This window comes from Anguilla rostrata, chromosome 7 (assembly GCF_018555375.3).
Source record: "Anguilla rostrata isolate EN2019 chromosome 7, ASM1855537v3, whole genome shotgun sequence".
Classification (NCBI taxonomy): domain Eukaryota; kingdom Metazoa; phylum Chordata; class Actinopteri; order Anguilliformes; family Anguillidae; genus Anguilla; species Anguilla rostrata.
The window spans coordinates 44,962,630-44,977,813 of record NC_057939.1 but is presented as its reverse complement, the minus strand read 5'-3'; the positions used below and the strand labels follow the sequence as shown (position 1 = coordinate 44,977,813).

At 54.1% G+C, this 15,184-nt stretch overlaps 1 protein-coding gene across 2 annotated transcripts in view; it reads right to left on the bottom strand.

Moving 5' to 3' along the window:
- LOC135259819 (F-box/WD repeat-containing protein 7) overlaps positions 1-15,184 on the bottom strand; it is a 144,106-nt gene that overhangs the window by 105,595 nt on the left and 23,327 nt on the right. For both annotated transcript variants that reach the window (XM_064344586.1, XM_064344587.1), the window contains exon 2: positions 14,816-14,876. The gene's annotated coding sequence lies outside the window, so the exon portion shown is untranslated. The remainder of the gene's footprint in view (positions 1-14,815; positions 14,877-15,184) is intronic.

Here is a 15,184-nt window from a genome sequence, read left to right as displayed (position 1 = left end):
GAGAGAGAGAGAGAGCTAGAGAGAGGGGGAGAGAGACAGAGAGAGAGAGAGAGAGAGCTAGAGAGAGGGGGAGAGAGACAGAGAGAGAGAGAGAGAGCGAGAGAGGAGAGAGAGTTAGAGAAAGAGAGAGAGGGGAAGATAGAGAGAGGGGAGAGAGAGAGAGAGAGAGTGAGAGAGCGAGAGAGAGAGAGAGAGAGAGAGAGAGTGAGAGAGAGAGAGAGAGAGAGTAGAGAGAGGGAGAGAGAGAGAGAGAGGCGAGTGAGCGAGAGAGAGAGACGAGAGAGAGAGAGAGAGAGAGGCAGAGAGAGAGAGAGAGAGAGAAAGGGAGGGAGAGAGAGCGAGAGAGAGAGAGAGCGCGCTCGGGGAGCCGGGGCCAATTAATCGGCAGCAATCTGCCGATCGGCCCGTTCTCGGCCGACGCGCTCCAGCGCTGATGTCAATTCAGACGAAAACAAGCACCTGGTCTGGCACCAAGACAAAATGATTTTTTTTTCCCCCTCCCCCGGAGCGTTGTGCGTCAAACGCTCTCCCCGAAGTCGTGTCTGCAAATGGAATCTCGGACGGAGCGCCGCGGCTTCCTGGCACCGTGAGTGCGGCTCTGTGCGCGATTCCCACCCCGCTGATTTAAAAGGTACAGGAGGGCTTCGTGCATTTCCACTTATTGTAAGGAAAAATCTGTGCTGACCTTGTGATATACACGGTCCTTTACTGCTAAACGCAATACTTCTACACAGAAAGGAGGAGAAACTGCTGCCAGCGCACTCCGCTTCAGGCATTTTTTCATTTACCTTCGATACAGCGAATTCAAATACAGACAAGCCAGATTTACCAATGAGAGAACTGGCACAAGTCCAGCTGATCTGAGAACAGGAAATGACACTTTTGGAGACGTTTTATTTTTACTTTAAGCCACAGAAAAGAAAGATGAAGGGATGCACAGAATGAACATTGAGAAGGTCATTGTGGAAAAAATGACCACTCATTCCCAACTCACCAATAACTACAGAGGAAGGTTGTGGAAAGAAAGGGTCAAATTTCTAATGCATTTAGACATGCGTATCAGACAGAAAAGCAAGCGCTGCGTGGACTTGACTTCGCCCTACCCTTTCAAACATTCACTTGATTCTTCTAATTGAAAAAAAGAAGAAGTGTCTGTGGCGAGACCTTCGAAACCCCTTCGGTTCCCCGTAAAGAGGAAGAGCGGGGGCGAGAACATGCTCGTCTTCGCTCGCATTGACTTCGCAAGGCCAGACGGCGAGGACGACGACGCCGAGGCGAAATGAAAGCGTCGCGTTAGCGGCCTGGCTTCGGAGGCGCTAACCGCAGCCGTGAAAGGGAAGGCGTGACGGACGGGCGGCCGCGATTCAAGCCGGCCCGGTAAGCGCTCGTAAAGAGACGGCGATCTCTGTGATCAGAATGAATGGCCGGGCAGGCGGGCGGGCGTTTCTCAGGGCCGGGGGGGGGGGTCTTTGAAGTAAATAGGGGGGTTTTTTTGCAGCCGGTCAGACGGCTCGTTGAAAATAGGAATGATCGATATTTCTGCCGCTTCAAAGCTGGGGGGGGGGGGGCAGAGGAGACCTAGACTGAAGACTCAAATGAGAGCGCCAATTTTCAAGCAAACATAAGGACCCCCGACCCCCCACCCCCACCCCTTTAGTGTTCTCTCCAGGGCTCCAATTTTCAGTCTGGTTGGCGAGGAAGACTGGGCTATTCCTCCAGCTGAGAGAGCTTAAGAGTGCCAGGAAACCAGGAAACTTGGGGTGGGGGGGGGGGTTAGAGGGAGGGCGGGGGCGGTGCCATAAAGCCGCTCACTCCAAAACGGTCCGACTTCAACCGCCCGGCCGCCTCAGTACAACGCAGGAGGCGAAATTCAAAGAGCTAACGCTGACCGCTAACCGGGCTAGCCGCCGTACGCGAAGAAAAAGAAGCTTAGCGACCAGCAGGAGGCCCGGGGAAGAGAGGAGCCTTCTCAGGCACACGGGGGAGAGTATACATTTCCCAAAGAACACTGCGAGAGGGAGAAAGCCAACACTCTGCCACTCTCCCTCCCCCCCAGAGAAAACCCATCTCTGTCAACAAGGCGAGCGGCAGCGAGAGACCCGGCCAGCCCTCCACAATCTCACCGCATCCATTAGGGCCCCTCTCCAGTTCAAAGCCAGCTCGATGTCGCCGGGACAGCCAGTAAATCACCCCTCCATTATAAAATCAATTACTGCATTGCATTTCCATTGTCTGATGACGGCAAAACGATACTTAGGCTGCTGCTGCCGCTGCTACTGCTGCTGCTACTGCAAGGTCAGGCTCCAGGAATTACACCTTCAAAGATTCATGCTGCTACAGACTCCGTCAACGACTAGTAACAATCCGGTTAGCGTAGTAACTAGCGCTGGGTTGCCCGGGTTCCGCTCGGGGTGCGTGGGGAGGTGGGGAGGTGGGGGGGTGCTGGTGTTACCTTGGTGGGCGGGGGGCAGCGGGTGGCCAGGCGCTGCAGGTGCTCGGAGGTGTGGCTGCAGGACAGGAGGTCGGAGCAGCAGGTGGAGCGGCCCAGCCTCTTCATCAGGGTGGAGATGATGCTGCAGCCACAGCCGCACATCGGCTCGCTCATGGGGGGGGGGGCCCCGCGCGGTTCCCGGGGAAACGGAGGACGGGCGGGGGGGCGGGGGTGTGGTGTCGGGGGGGGGGCGAACGGCCGCCTCCGGGCTGCCGCGCTTCTCTTCCCCCTCGGCTCAACTCCGGAGCCCGAGCATCGCACTCTTCTTCGCTCTCGGGAGGAAGAGGGAATCTCACGCCGGGTAGCTCAAATCTACCTGCCGGGTAGCTCAAATCCACCTGCCGGGTAGCTCAAATCCACCTGCCGGGTAGCTCAAATCCACCTGCCGGGCAGCTCAAATCCACCTGCCGGGACGGCCAGATCCACCGGGGGCTCTCCAGATCCACGAGGCCGACGCCTCACGGGGGAGACACCTGATGCGGCCGCAGTCTTCTGCTCTCCGGAGCTGGGGGGCGTTCTGGGTGAGCTTGGCCAACGGAGCACACATCCAGCGTACACGGAGCGAGAGCGAGAGAGAGACGGAGAAGGAGAGAGAGAAAGAGAGAGAGAGGAGAGAAACCGAGAGAAAGACAGAAATAAAGATTAAGAGAGCGATAGAGATATATAGGGAGAAAGAGAGGAGAATAAGAGAGCGGCAGAGAGATACAGAGATGGAGACAGATAGAGAGAGAGAGAGACAGTGAGAGATAGAGCGATAAAGGGAAGGAGGGAGAGAGAGAGGACTGCTCTCCTCACCTCTCCAGGGCTGCTACGCTGAAGCGTTCTCCCGTTAGCTTCTCCAGTCACTCTGCCTCTGTGTCTCCCGCCTCCCCGCAGACAGAGCCACATCGCCACGGCGTCAGGCCACACCCCCCTCCTCCTGCCCGTGACGCCGCCGCCGCCGCTTCCTCCTCCTCCTCCTCTCCCCCCCCTGCTCCAGGTTACCGCCGTTTCCCGGGCGCTCTTTCCCGCCTCTCGCCTCTCCCCTCCCCCTCATCTCCCCCCCCCCCCCCCCCAGCTTCGCTCCGGAGCCGCGCGGAGACGGGCTGCCCTTTCCTGACACCGCCGCTGCCGGGAAGCTGTCAATCAGGCCCCGCCGCGGTCGAGACGGACGGGCGAGAAATCCAAGACGCTCCGAGCGCTCTCCTCGGGATCCGGCGCGTCTGACAGCCCGAGCGTTGCCGGGGGGGGGGGGCATGAGAGAGCCAGCACTAACATTTCCGCCGTTATTAATATTTGCAGCCTCTTATCAGGCTTCGAAAGTCCAGCACACACCTTCCAGGCACAAAAAACCTCCAAGCGAGAGTCTGTGTGCGTCTGTGTGTGTGTGTGTGTGCAGTGTGTGTGTGTCTGAGTGTGTGTCAGTGTGTGTGTGTGTGTGTGTCTGAGTGTGTGTCAGTGTGTGTGTGTGTGTGCTTGAGCACCACCAGGCTGCACACTGACCGGAGCGCGGTGAGAAGCTTCCCTGGCTGTGAAAGCACAATGTCGCTTACATCACACAGCCCGAGCCCAGCGTGCGCCGGGGCGAGCGGGAGAACCAGAGCGCCGGGTTAGCGGCTGCCGGCGGACGATCAATCAGAGCGCTGGAAGTGTGCGCGGCGGCGACGCTCGCCGTCTCCATTCCGCAAATTGACTGACCCCCCCCCCAACCCCCCCCAGGCCCCACCAGCCCCACCCCCACCGATGCAAGCATCAGCCGGAGAAGCGGCCGGCACGCCTCGTCGCGGTCGTGTACCCTTCCCGCCCCGCGGACAGAGCCGCTTCCCCGCGCCGGACGGCGAGACGTGCCTGACGGCGAGGGGTAAACGATCACCACGACGACGATGGGGGAGGGTGACGTGAGGCTACAGTGTGGGGGGGAGGGGAGGGGTGAGGGAGGAGGGTGAGGGAGGGCACGCAGACTGTGGCTAATGCTCTGACAGCTCCTGTGCTAATGGAGTCAGATTGTCTTTGAGGAAATGAAGGCGATAAGGAACGGCAGACGCAGTGAAGTGACTTGGCACATGCAGACTGGTGGGGGGCAGAGGGGAACCAGCCCCCCCCCCCCTGGGGGTAACAGGAGGAGGGGCATTAGAGCTGGGAGTACATAGTCCTCATTAAGACATTGAACTGGATCATTTACACACACACACACACACACACACACACACAGGGCTCAGGTAACAGGAGAATATCAGTGCAGGGAGTACAGCTGTGTACAGAGTCCTCCTTAGAAACTGAACCCAGGTCACTGACACACACACACACACACAGGGCTATGGTAGGAGGAGAACATTAGAACTGGGAATACAGCTGTGTACAGAGTCCTTCTTACACACAGGCTGGGAAGAACATAAACTAATACAACTTGTATCTGTGCAGGTGAGGAGAGGAAGACACAAATGTAAAAACAACAATTTGTATTTCTGCCTGCAGGTAGAGGAGGAGTGCACCCAAGGCCATAAGTGCTAATGCTGGGGGGAGGGGTGCGGTGAGCTTCACACCGGTCACAAAGTCCGCCGCACTTGGTGACCGCCATCGCTAAAACCTCGCCACAGCTGACAGCGGACCACAACGCGACCGTACGCAGCAGCATCCACAGGAGGGTCAGAACACATAACAACACGTGGAGGGAGGGGGGCGGGGGGGGGGTGTTTTTTAAAAACGGCGAGTCAGCGTTACGCGCGTCCGAAAGGCTCGGCTGGGGGCGCGGCGGCGTTTGAATCGGAGCGGGGCCCGGCAGGGCTGACTGGGCACCGTCCGGCGGCCGGGCGGGCGGCCGGGCAGTAGACCGGGCCCTGATGAGATTAAAAGCTCTGGAGAGGGCCTCATTAGCATTAAGTGCTACGGGCAAAGAGATTGATTCTGCGGAGAGAGGAAGGAGGAAAAAAAAAAAAAATTCAATCCTCTCAGCGCATTAACTTTTCTTTGTTTCCCTTTCTCACCGAACGCAGAGGAGCACTGAAGAAGAAGAAGAAGAGACTAGCCTGGGAGGAGCGGTGTTTTCGAAGGAGGTCTTAACCCGACGAGCTGACGCTCTCTCTCTCTCTCTGCCGCGCCGCTCTTTCCTCAGAGAAACCAAACGAGATGAAGGAAAAAAAAAAAGAAAGGAAGAAAAAAAAAAACAGAAAAAGAAATTCACACGCGCGGTCCCCCTCCATCCGTCCGTCTCCCCCCCGCCATCAATCTTTCTTCTGACCGCGCGTCCATTCGTCTCGGCGCGCAGTCATCTCGCCCTCCCCGCGTCATCCATCTCTCCTTTCATCCGTCCACCCTTCGCTCTGTCCGCACATTCATCTACCCTTCCATCCATCTCGCCCCTTCCCTCTGCCCATTAATCCGCTGATCTGTCCATCAATCTTTCTCCCTCCTTTCTCCCCGGGCCCGAGACCGGTACTGTACTGCGGATTTACCACGGCAACAGCCGCTCGCTTCTGACAGGCTATAATAGTCACAGAAATACACTGCATTCAAAAGGCTCATCAATTGACAAATAAAGTTTTCAATACAAAACCAACATTCATACACCGAATATTAAACGACTGACAGATCCATATATAAGCACAGAATCAAATTATTTAATCTACTAATTTATAAAATACAGTAAACCAAAGTAGTCTACATTCAATACTGTAATCAAAAACAAATAATATATCCAATACTGTAATCCCATATACAACTACTGAACCAAACATCATTACTCAAGTGACTACTATGTTAAATATTACTGCATCAAATATAAAATTACCCAAATCCAGCACTTTCGCCCAATAAAAAAAACCTACAGCATGTCTGTCACCCACTAATGCTACTTGATGCAATACCGTGATCCAACACAAAACTGCTTATATTGCTATCCAGAGCATGAATCCCTCCCTTCAAATCAAATCTACCCCATCCTTTACAGATAAAAATCCAGTCTTCCCGCCTGGAAAAATCTACCCTGTGACACACTACACCCACTCACAAGAGCCAGGAATTCCCAAGTGGGAATGGATGCTCGGAACTCCATAAAACTAAGAGCGTAAGGCATTGTGGCCAAGGAAGTGACACTGCATAAGTGGGTTCTGTACACAGGAAGTGGTGAGTGATATAACGATCGGACTAGGGTGAAGCTCCCTTTCAGTGACCCGACGATGAACAGCTCAGCCAAGGGTGTTTGAGACTCTGGTTTTTACACAGAAATACTGCCTGAAACGCAGGGAGAGGTCAAAGAGATCCCCATTCATTATTTATGAATATTGTCTTTCGCCCAATCGATTCGCGGCGGAAAAAAACACAATATTCATAAATCATGAACCAAGCGGAGGCTCGCTCGCCCGCCCTCCTAGCCCCCCGCTCGCGTTCGGCTCCTCCGCAAAAAAACCCCCTCAAACCAAGAGCCTTCCAGTGCGACCGTCCCGCAGTGCGTAGGTTTAATCCGTTTTAATTGCGAACGTCTTAACGGGGGTTAGCCGCCGCCCCCCGCGTTAGCCAGGAAAACGGGCGACGGCTAGCGAAGCCTAGCGCAGAGTCGGCGTAATGTTTCAGCCAGGCTTATCGCCCCTGATCGCCCCCTTCGCCCCTTATCAGTTATCGCCGCAGGCCAGGAGGGCCGAGAGCCGCGGCTAAGCGGCAGCGCAAGAACCCGCCGCGGCCGCCAAGTTCTGCCCCGAGCACTGCTACGCCGTTAGCCATTTACATAAAGACTTTTATCAGACGCTTTTTATCACGCCCAGAACGAGTCAGACGGTTTACAATCTTTACCTGCAATCCGCTTCTGCAGCGGCGTACACTTACAATGTCCCCACTAGGCAATCAAATCTATAACACGCACAAAAGTGCAGACACACAAACACACACACACACAGACACACACCCTCACACACACACACAACAAAGTCTCATTTAGCCGTCTGTGATGGACGTCTGTCCTGTTTAATGTCCTTTTAATGTCCTCTATTAGCACGGCGAGCCGTGGGACATTAATAGAGGTTAGGGAAGGGGGGGTGTAAGGACACAGCGTCAGGACATTTCCCGTGGAAAACACAAGCCCCCGCTTTTAGCATTCGCAGGCTAGATTATTTTTAAACAGCTCAGAGAATGAGGCTTTGATGACGAAGAGCCGAACCAGCCAGACGACCCGGTGGAAGCCGGTCACAGATTCGGATGAAGAATGCGCTTTGACGCCGAAACAAGGCCGAGCAGTTGAGAGTCTGTGTGAGAGGTCTGGAGAGAGAGGACACTACAGCCCAGAGAGCACCACCATGCATCACCTGTAGGGGGCAGCGATTCCCCCCCCCCCCTCCCCACAGACGGGCAGACTGAGACAGCTGTGCTGGACTCACACCGCGAAAACGTTCCAGGCCCCATCATTCCAATGACTTTTTGTAAAAGGCACAAAATCTCCAAACAGAGCTGAAGGAAGGCCAACACCAAAAGACCCACCCCATACTCCATACCTGCCTGACACCAATCAAACATGCTTCCAATTCAGATTAAATGTTGCTACTTTTTTGTTAGCTATCTGTGGTGGCGGGAAATATGTTGTGGCTGATTGGCGTCAGTGTTTTTTTCCCTTTTTTCAATGACAAACCCCGCCCAGGTTCCTGTGGGACGAGGCCGTGTGCTTCCCTTCTCTGCAGATCCCCAAAGTCACCCGGAGAAACAGCGTGGGCTCAAGCTACCGACCGAGCAGCTCGGCAGGCTAGCTTTTACACTCCAGAACATTGCCGAGTGCAGAGCTCAGAGTACTGCTGAGAGCACGCGCGATTTCAGAAACGCTAACGCAGAAACAACGATCAATCCGCGCGCAACCTGCAGAGATTGTGCTAACGCTGAAGCAATCATAAACCCACGTCCGAAGCCAGCAGAGATTATGCTAACTCAGAAGCAAAGATCAATCCGCACGCAACCTGCAGAGATTATGCTAACTGAAGCACTTATAAACCCATGTCTGAAGCCTTCAGAGATTATGATAACTCGGAAGCAAAGATCAATCGCTGTGTAACCTGCAGGGATTATGCTAACTAAGAAGCAGAGATGAATCAATGTTTAACCAGCAGAGATCAACTCGGAAGCAAAAATAAACCCATGTCCGAAGCCCAGGGGCGACATAGCTCAGGAGGTAAGAGCGGTTGTCCGGCAGTCAGAGGGTTGCCGGTTCGATCCCCCGCCCTGGGCATGTCGAAGTGTCCTTGAGCAAGACGCCGAACCCCTAACTGCTCTGGTGAATGCGAGGCATCAATTGTAAAGCGCTTTGGATAAAAGCGCTATATAAACGCAGTCCATTTACCATTAGATTACAGTGAGGCGAAACTCTCAGAGCCTCAGCCAGTGCCTACAGCTTCAGCTCAGCTGCAATGAAGTTTACCAGCTACAGAAGCCTTTCTGCAGTTTACCTTGCCGCGTCGCACAGCGCGAAACTCTGTCAGGAAAACGCAGAGCGAGCGGAACGCCCGCGATGGCGTTCGACACGCCTCCCACGTCGAGAGCCGGGTCGGAAACCGGCGCGCGGTTCACGCGGCCGCACGGACATCGACCTCCCGCAGCGATGCCGCGGACGGGATCTTTACGGCGGACGTGCGTCCGGGGCATTACATTACATTACATTACATTACATTACATTACAGGCATTTAGCAGACGCTCTTATCCAGAGCGACTTACACAACTTTTTACATAGCACTTTACATTGTATCCATTCATACAGCTGGATATATACTGAAGCAATGCAGGTAAAGTACCTTGCTCAAGGGTACAACGGCAGTGTCCTACCCGGGAATCGAACCTGCGACCTTTCGGTTACAAGCCCAGTTCCTTGCCGACTGTGCCACACTCCGTCCTTACAAAGGCGGGTTTTGGCAACCGCGGGGGTTAAACCACCGCGAGGTCTTTCGATTTGAATAGCGGCGCGTCCCTTTCTACGCCGATAAAGCGGACCCCCCCTTAATTAAAACACCGGCCGCTCGCCCGCCGGTCGTTAATCTCGAACGCGCGCGCCATTAACGGAAACAAAACGCCGGCGATCGTTAAGGCCCCGATTGACCGTTTAGGTTAACGTGCCACCCCCCTTATGGACCCGGTTATTCAGTGGCGGTATCGACGGTGGCCGCGGTCCAGGGGGGGCGGGAGGGATAGCGGTAATTAGCGGAGGCTCTCGCTGTATTCGGGGAACACTGGCGAGCCAGAGCAGGCCGGCGGGTTAATGAACAGGGGCCCGTGTCACGGGAGGCCATTAGAAAGCTTATCCAGGCTGCGACAGATAGGATTAATGATTAAAAACAAAACCGAGATTATTATTATTATTATTTTTTTTTAAAACAAGAATAATTGGAAGCGGTGGGGGATATTATCTCGCATGGGGTGGGGGGGGTGGGGGGGGCTCAGTGGGGAAATTGGGGGCTGTCTGATCAGGTTAGGACAGGACGCGGGCGGCTTCGTTTGGGGGGGGGGGGGGGGGGGGGTGGGTGCGTATGGCTTTTGGGTTCCGCCAATTAACCTCGCTGGATGAGCCAGCTGGCCGACTGCACCCCCATCGGCTCACTTCCTCATTCCACCTGTAAAACGTTCCCCAGGACGACATGAGTAATCTTTCCTCGCCATTCACGAGCTTACCGACAAATTTAGCTAGCATGTCAGATCAAGCAAATGACTGCCGATGTAAGACCGTAAACAAAATTGTTGGTAAAAAAAAAAAACTTGGCATGACATCAAGAAAGGGATCCGGATCACATATCCTGGTCAAGGACTGCACTGGGCTGTTCCATTCCATACACTCCACTCCATACATTCCAGCTCAAAAGGAGGAATTGAGAAGACAGACACAGTGACGCAGAGATGAGAAACCGCACTCTCATAGTGGTCTCACAGGTCTCCTGTCAGGTGGTCCCCACCCCTGAGTATCCAACAACACAATGCCAGGTTTGAAAGACAGGGCCTGGGAAGAGCTACAGTAACCTCTCTCCTCTAACTGTAACATTATCCACCATGAGAAGACGCCGCGTTGCTGTGCCATACAGAAGACGGAAGCCAAGTGAGCCCTCGGATGACCCTCACGCCATTGGCCCACTCAGGGGAGAGGGGAGGGCCTCACCCACGACTGGCGCAAAGCTACAGCTCATTTCACCCTATCACCCGCACGCACACAAACGCCGCTGTGATAGACGGCGAGAATGTGAACAGTACAATAGCCTCTAATGAGAACAGCAGATACACTCAAAGCGTTTCAGAGAGACTGTTTTATCTGTAATAAACTGAGTAAAATCCACATAAAATAAGCTCATTGACATTCAACAACTGCAGTAAAACACGAGAGAGAACACAATGCAAGGCAGAGCAGAGATCACCTTATCTCACTGAGCACACCTGCCTGTTCTGGGTCTCTACTTCTTAGCTACTGCTCCCTCTACTGCTCATGTAAGAAAACTGCACAGAGAAATGCACAGCAGCCTAGCTCCTATGTAGCACACACCATTACATATGGTAAGGTACATATTTAAAATACTCATGTAAAATTTATTGCAGTGCTCAGTAGGCTGTGTTGAAAAGCCTTCCATCAATAGCACAGGAAATCCATCAGTCATACCTGAAGATGCGAGTTTGGACAATTCTCTTCCTCAAATAAGTTTTTTCCAATAATGACGACCGTGAAAAGTGATTGGGGACATTAGCAGCAAACCGCACGGGCAAAGCCATTTTATTTTACCACATGTAATCTAGATTTTTTTTAAAAACTCCTCTCTACCTGGGAAATGGTTTGCCTCTAGTTAAACCGAACCATCAGGGTGCCAATTTATTCGGCGACAAATACAAGCCGGTGAATTTAAACAGGGACGCCGATCTCCTCTGAAATTGAAAACGGAATAGCCACCCCACCCCACCCCCCCCCAACACCCACCCCCCATAATGAAGGCACCTTTTGCATGTAAATTAACGGAAGCACACTGTGTTCAGCTGCAGTCCCGTGACATCACCGGTCCCCTGTGTTGGAAAGGTCTGCCCAGAGACGGCCCACTCGCAGGGTCTTGAGGAGCGACCCGTCGTCATGGGGAGCGACCCGTCGTCATGGGGAGCGACCCGTCGTCATGGGGAGCGACCCGTCGTCATGGGGAGCGACCCGTCGTCATGAGGAGCGACCCGTCGTCACGGGGAGCGACCCGTCGACTGATTAAACTCGTCCGTTCGTTTTGCTAAATCACGCAAGGTAAGCGACAGAACGAACGATAAAAATAAACAGCGCTTCGCATTTAACGAACAGGGGAAACTAATGTAATCGCTGAAGATAAATAATGAAAAACGGTGCATAGTTGGTCAACTTCCAGTGGGGGGTGGAGCAAGGGGGGGGGGGGGTCTCGCTTGTGCGTGAATCCCCACACTCTCTCGCTGCTGGAAAACACAACCAAAGCAGCTTCAATTTTTAAGGCATAATAACCGTAGGTAAAGGAGTACAGACAGACACACAAACAATATGGTAGGTACCAATATGCAGTTCTTCTGACAGCCTTCAATGCGCCCGCTAAACTCAAAGTAAAATGAGGTTCCATTAGTGTAGCGCGCATACCTGAGGCCTCAGGGCTTCCGATTCCCCATTCTGTGTGTATTTATCCCGTTCTTTAATCAGTCCTGCCCAATACCGGAACCCTAATTCTGTTCACAGCGGGAGGCCGCGTTCATTAACAGACGGCCGTTAAACGCCAGAGACTAGACGGGCGACGCCGCGGATACGGGCTACGCTAAAACGGCAGGGGTTTCGCGGGCCGCGGCGAACCCGGGCCCCAAACCGAGCCGAGCTCGGCCGCACGGTCCCGCCGGCGCCGCCTCGCGCGAATTCAAACGATTCGCCGCTTTACCGCGCTGACCAAGTTTCAGAAGCCGCTGTTCGAAATGCGGCGAGCGTACGGTCGGGAAGAGGAAGGGGGCTGGGGGGGGGGGGCGACGCCGTGCCGGAGAAGAACGAAGGGCCCGAGTTCAAGCTCGGAGGACAGACGAGACGGACGCCCCCCCCCCCCTCCAGCCCCTCCGCCAGCTCGCCACCTCACCCTACTCTCTCCCGCGCCTCCCCCCCCACCCCTCTTCCCGCCGAGGGGAGATGAAAGGTCGGGCCGCCGCCCGGAGGACACTCCGACGGAGATTAACTAATTAGTACATCAAACCGCCGCTCGGGCCGCCTCTGTTCCCTCCGCCCATTCGTTTGTTTGTTTGTTTGTTCTGCTCGGGGCTCTCGGCCCGGCCGCTAGCATCAAAAAGGCCCGCCGCGCGAGCAGGAGGAGGAGGAGGAGGAGAGGAAGGAAGTGAATTAATGCTCGGCCGTACGACGGCCGGCGGCTCAAAGGCGCAGCCGTTGGGGTCTTATTTAAAAAAGCGGGGGTGGCGGCAGAGGGGCGGGGGGGGGTGACCGCAGATGCCCTCGGAGCGCGCTCAGTCACACCTCGGGGGCCGTTTGATGGCGGATGCAAACAAGACACTTCAGGAAATGCTGAACTGTTTGAGTGCCCCGCCCAAACACCCCCCCCTCCTCCCCTCCTCTCCCTGCCTCCCAGCTGATCAAAAGCAAACAATGCAAATGTACTGCGCCTTTATTAGGTTACCTAATTATCCTGCAAGTTATCGGAGCGAGTCTACTATTCCTCGCGGGTCCGGCAGTTTGACAGCAGACCGCTACGGTTCTGGCTCTGGTCGTTCGACGGCAGCAACCCCCTCCCCCTCCCCCCCAACCCCGGGTGAAATAACGATGTTTTTTTCCCATCAATTTTCCAGAAAAGCATTTAATGGCTGGCTACCTCTGTAAGAGCTGCAGCCGGCCTAGAGGGACAATCAATCCACAATCCAAAACCTACCACCTCCCCCCCCCCCCCCCAAAAAAACAGCGCACACACAATGGTAAGACTGTTACGACTCATTAGGTAAACGCGCGGCACTGCCTGAGGCGACGTGGTTCCCTCCCGACCTTACACGTTTCGCTGGCTGTGATCGGAGCGTGTTTCGAGGTTCCTGTGGGATCCGACTGGTTTGTCCACAGCGGAAGCGTACAGAGCAGCTGCTGCATTCTGCAGAGCGTTAAAAAAAAAACGTAACCAGAGAGTTGCCAGTTTGAATCCACCGCTGCTGTATCCCACAGCAAGGGGGTCATGAAGTGCCACAGTAACTATCTGGCGTTATAAATGCTTTATGGTGTAAATGCTGAATGTACCACAGACTAATGATAACCAGCGTGACTAAAAGTCTACTTCCTGGAGCGCGTACCATGGCCGACCACCCTGCTGAGAACAGGAAGCAGACGAGCTGCGTCCCCGCAGGCCAGGTGTGCGTCGCTGGCTGAGGTCACCGCTGGTGATGAGGACACGCCACACGGGCACGCCGCAGACCGCGGAAAGGCGCTCCAACACACGGGTGTGCGGCAGACACACACAGGAAAGCCCTAGCACGCCAGGGGACGTTTGTCTGCCCCGCCCAAAAAATTACATCACAAAATGTCTCAATGTAGAAAGGACCACATCCTGCTGATGAAAAGATGCAATTTCTCAAGGTGCAAGATGCAAGGTTCCTCCGGTAAAGCTCAAGTGCTCTTCGGAAGCATCTAGAAGGTCTTTGCAGACAAAGGTCCCTTCGCACAAAGGGCTGATAACTTAAAGTGGTTCGTCAGAATGACTTTCGGTCCCTGAGGGTGACGAGGAGAAGCATGGCAAGACCAAACAAGCGGGCCCAGGCCCGCGGCTACACGTTCCCCTGGCAACGGCCGCTAAACAGCGAGGCGCCGGCGAACCAGGCGGTCGCGCGTTCGAACCGCCGCGGGGGCGGCGCTCGTGCCCCCCCCGAGACGCTCCACCCGAGTCGCATCCCTAAACACCTCGGCTGAGTAGATCACACGCAAAATTAAGGCACGCGTGTCCCCCTCCTAAACAAACGAGCAACGTGAAGTCATTTTCCACTCTCACTCAATAGCAGAGCCCAGAAAAAAAAAAAACACTGATATAAATCTTAATGCCCAGTATCGATCCATATCTCCCTGCCCCGTTTATGTTTTCCCAAGAAAGTGCACGCGCGTTTCACTTTCATAATGTGAAAGACCCAAAAGAAGGCCTCTAATCAACCTCTGCTCACTCAGCTCCTCAGAACCTGATCAGAATGCCAACAGCTAGATGACAGTGATGAATGATGTCTTGGCGCAGTACAAATCTCTCCCCAAAATTGGAATGATTAAATCGGGCATCACTGCCAACTATGGCGCAGCCAATCACAGAGAAGGAAAATCTCATTGGCCAATCATAAATGTCCAGTAGATCCAGCTTGCCCACCCCCACCCACACACAAAAAAAGGAGGTACTCACGATTCTGCTTGTCACAGTGGCCCACAGACAGAACGTCCTTCCCCGTCTCTGTTCAGGGAACCTGAAAAAAGAGAAGCAGTGTTGTGCCATCATGTGTTTGCATCTGTGGTCAAGGTGCGAAGACAGCCACTTCATCTTCTGCAGAAATGAGGGCGGAGGGGCCATGTTTGTTGACTTAGTGCATTTACGTTATTTGCGGTTGCCAGTAGAAACGTGTTGTTACCTGTAAACATTTGACTGCTCACGGCTCATGTCACTAGCCGTTGAAAGAAATGATCTTGCGACATAGATCTTTTCAAGGTCAGGTCATCTATACAAGACAATGACGCATGGGGTAAGATAACGATATTTCAGCGACCCGATGCTAAA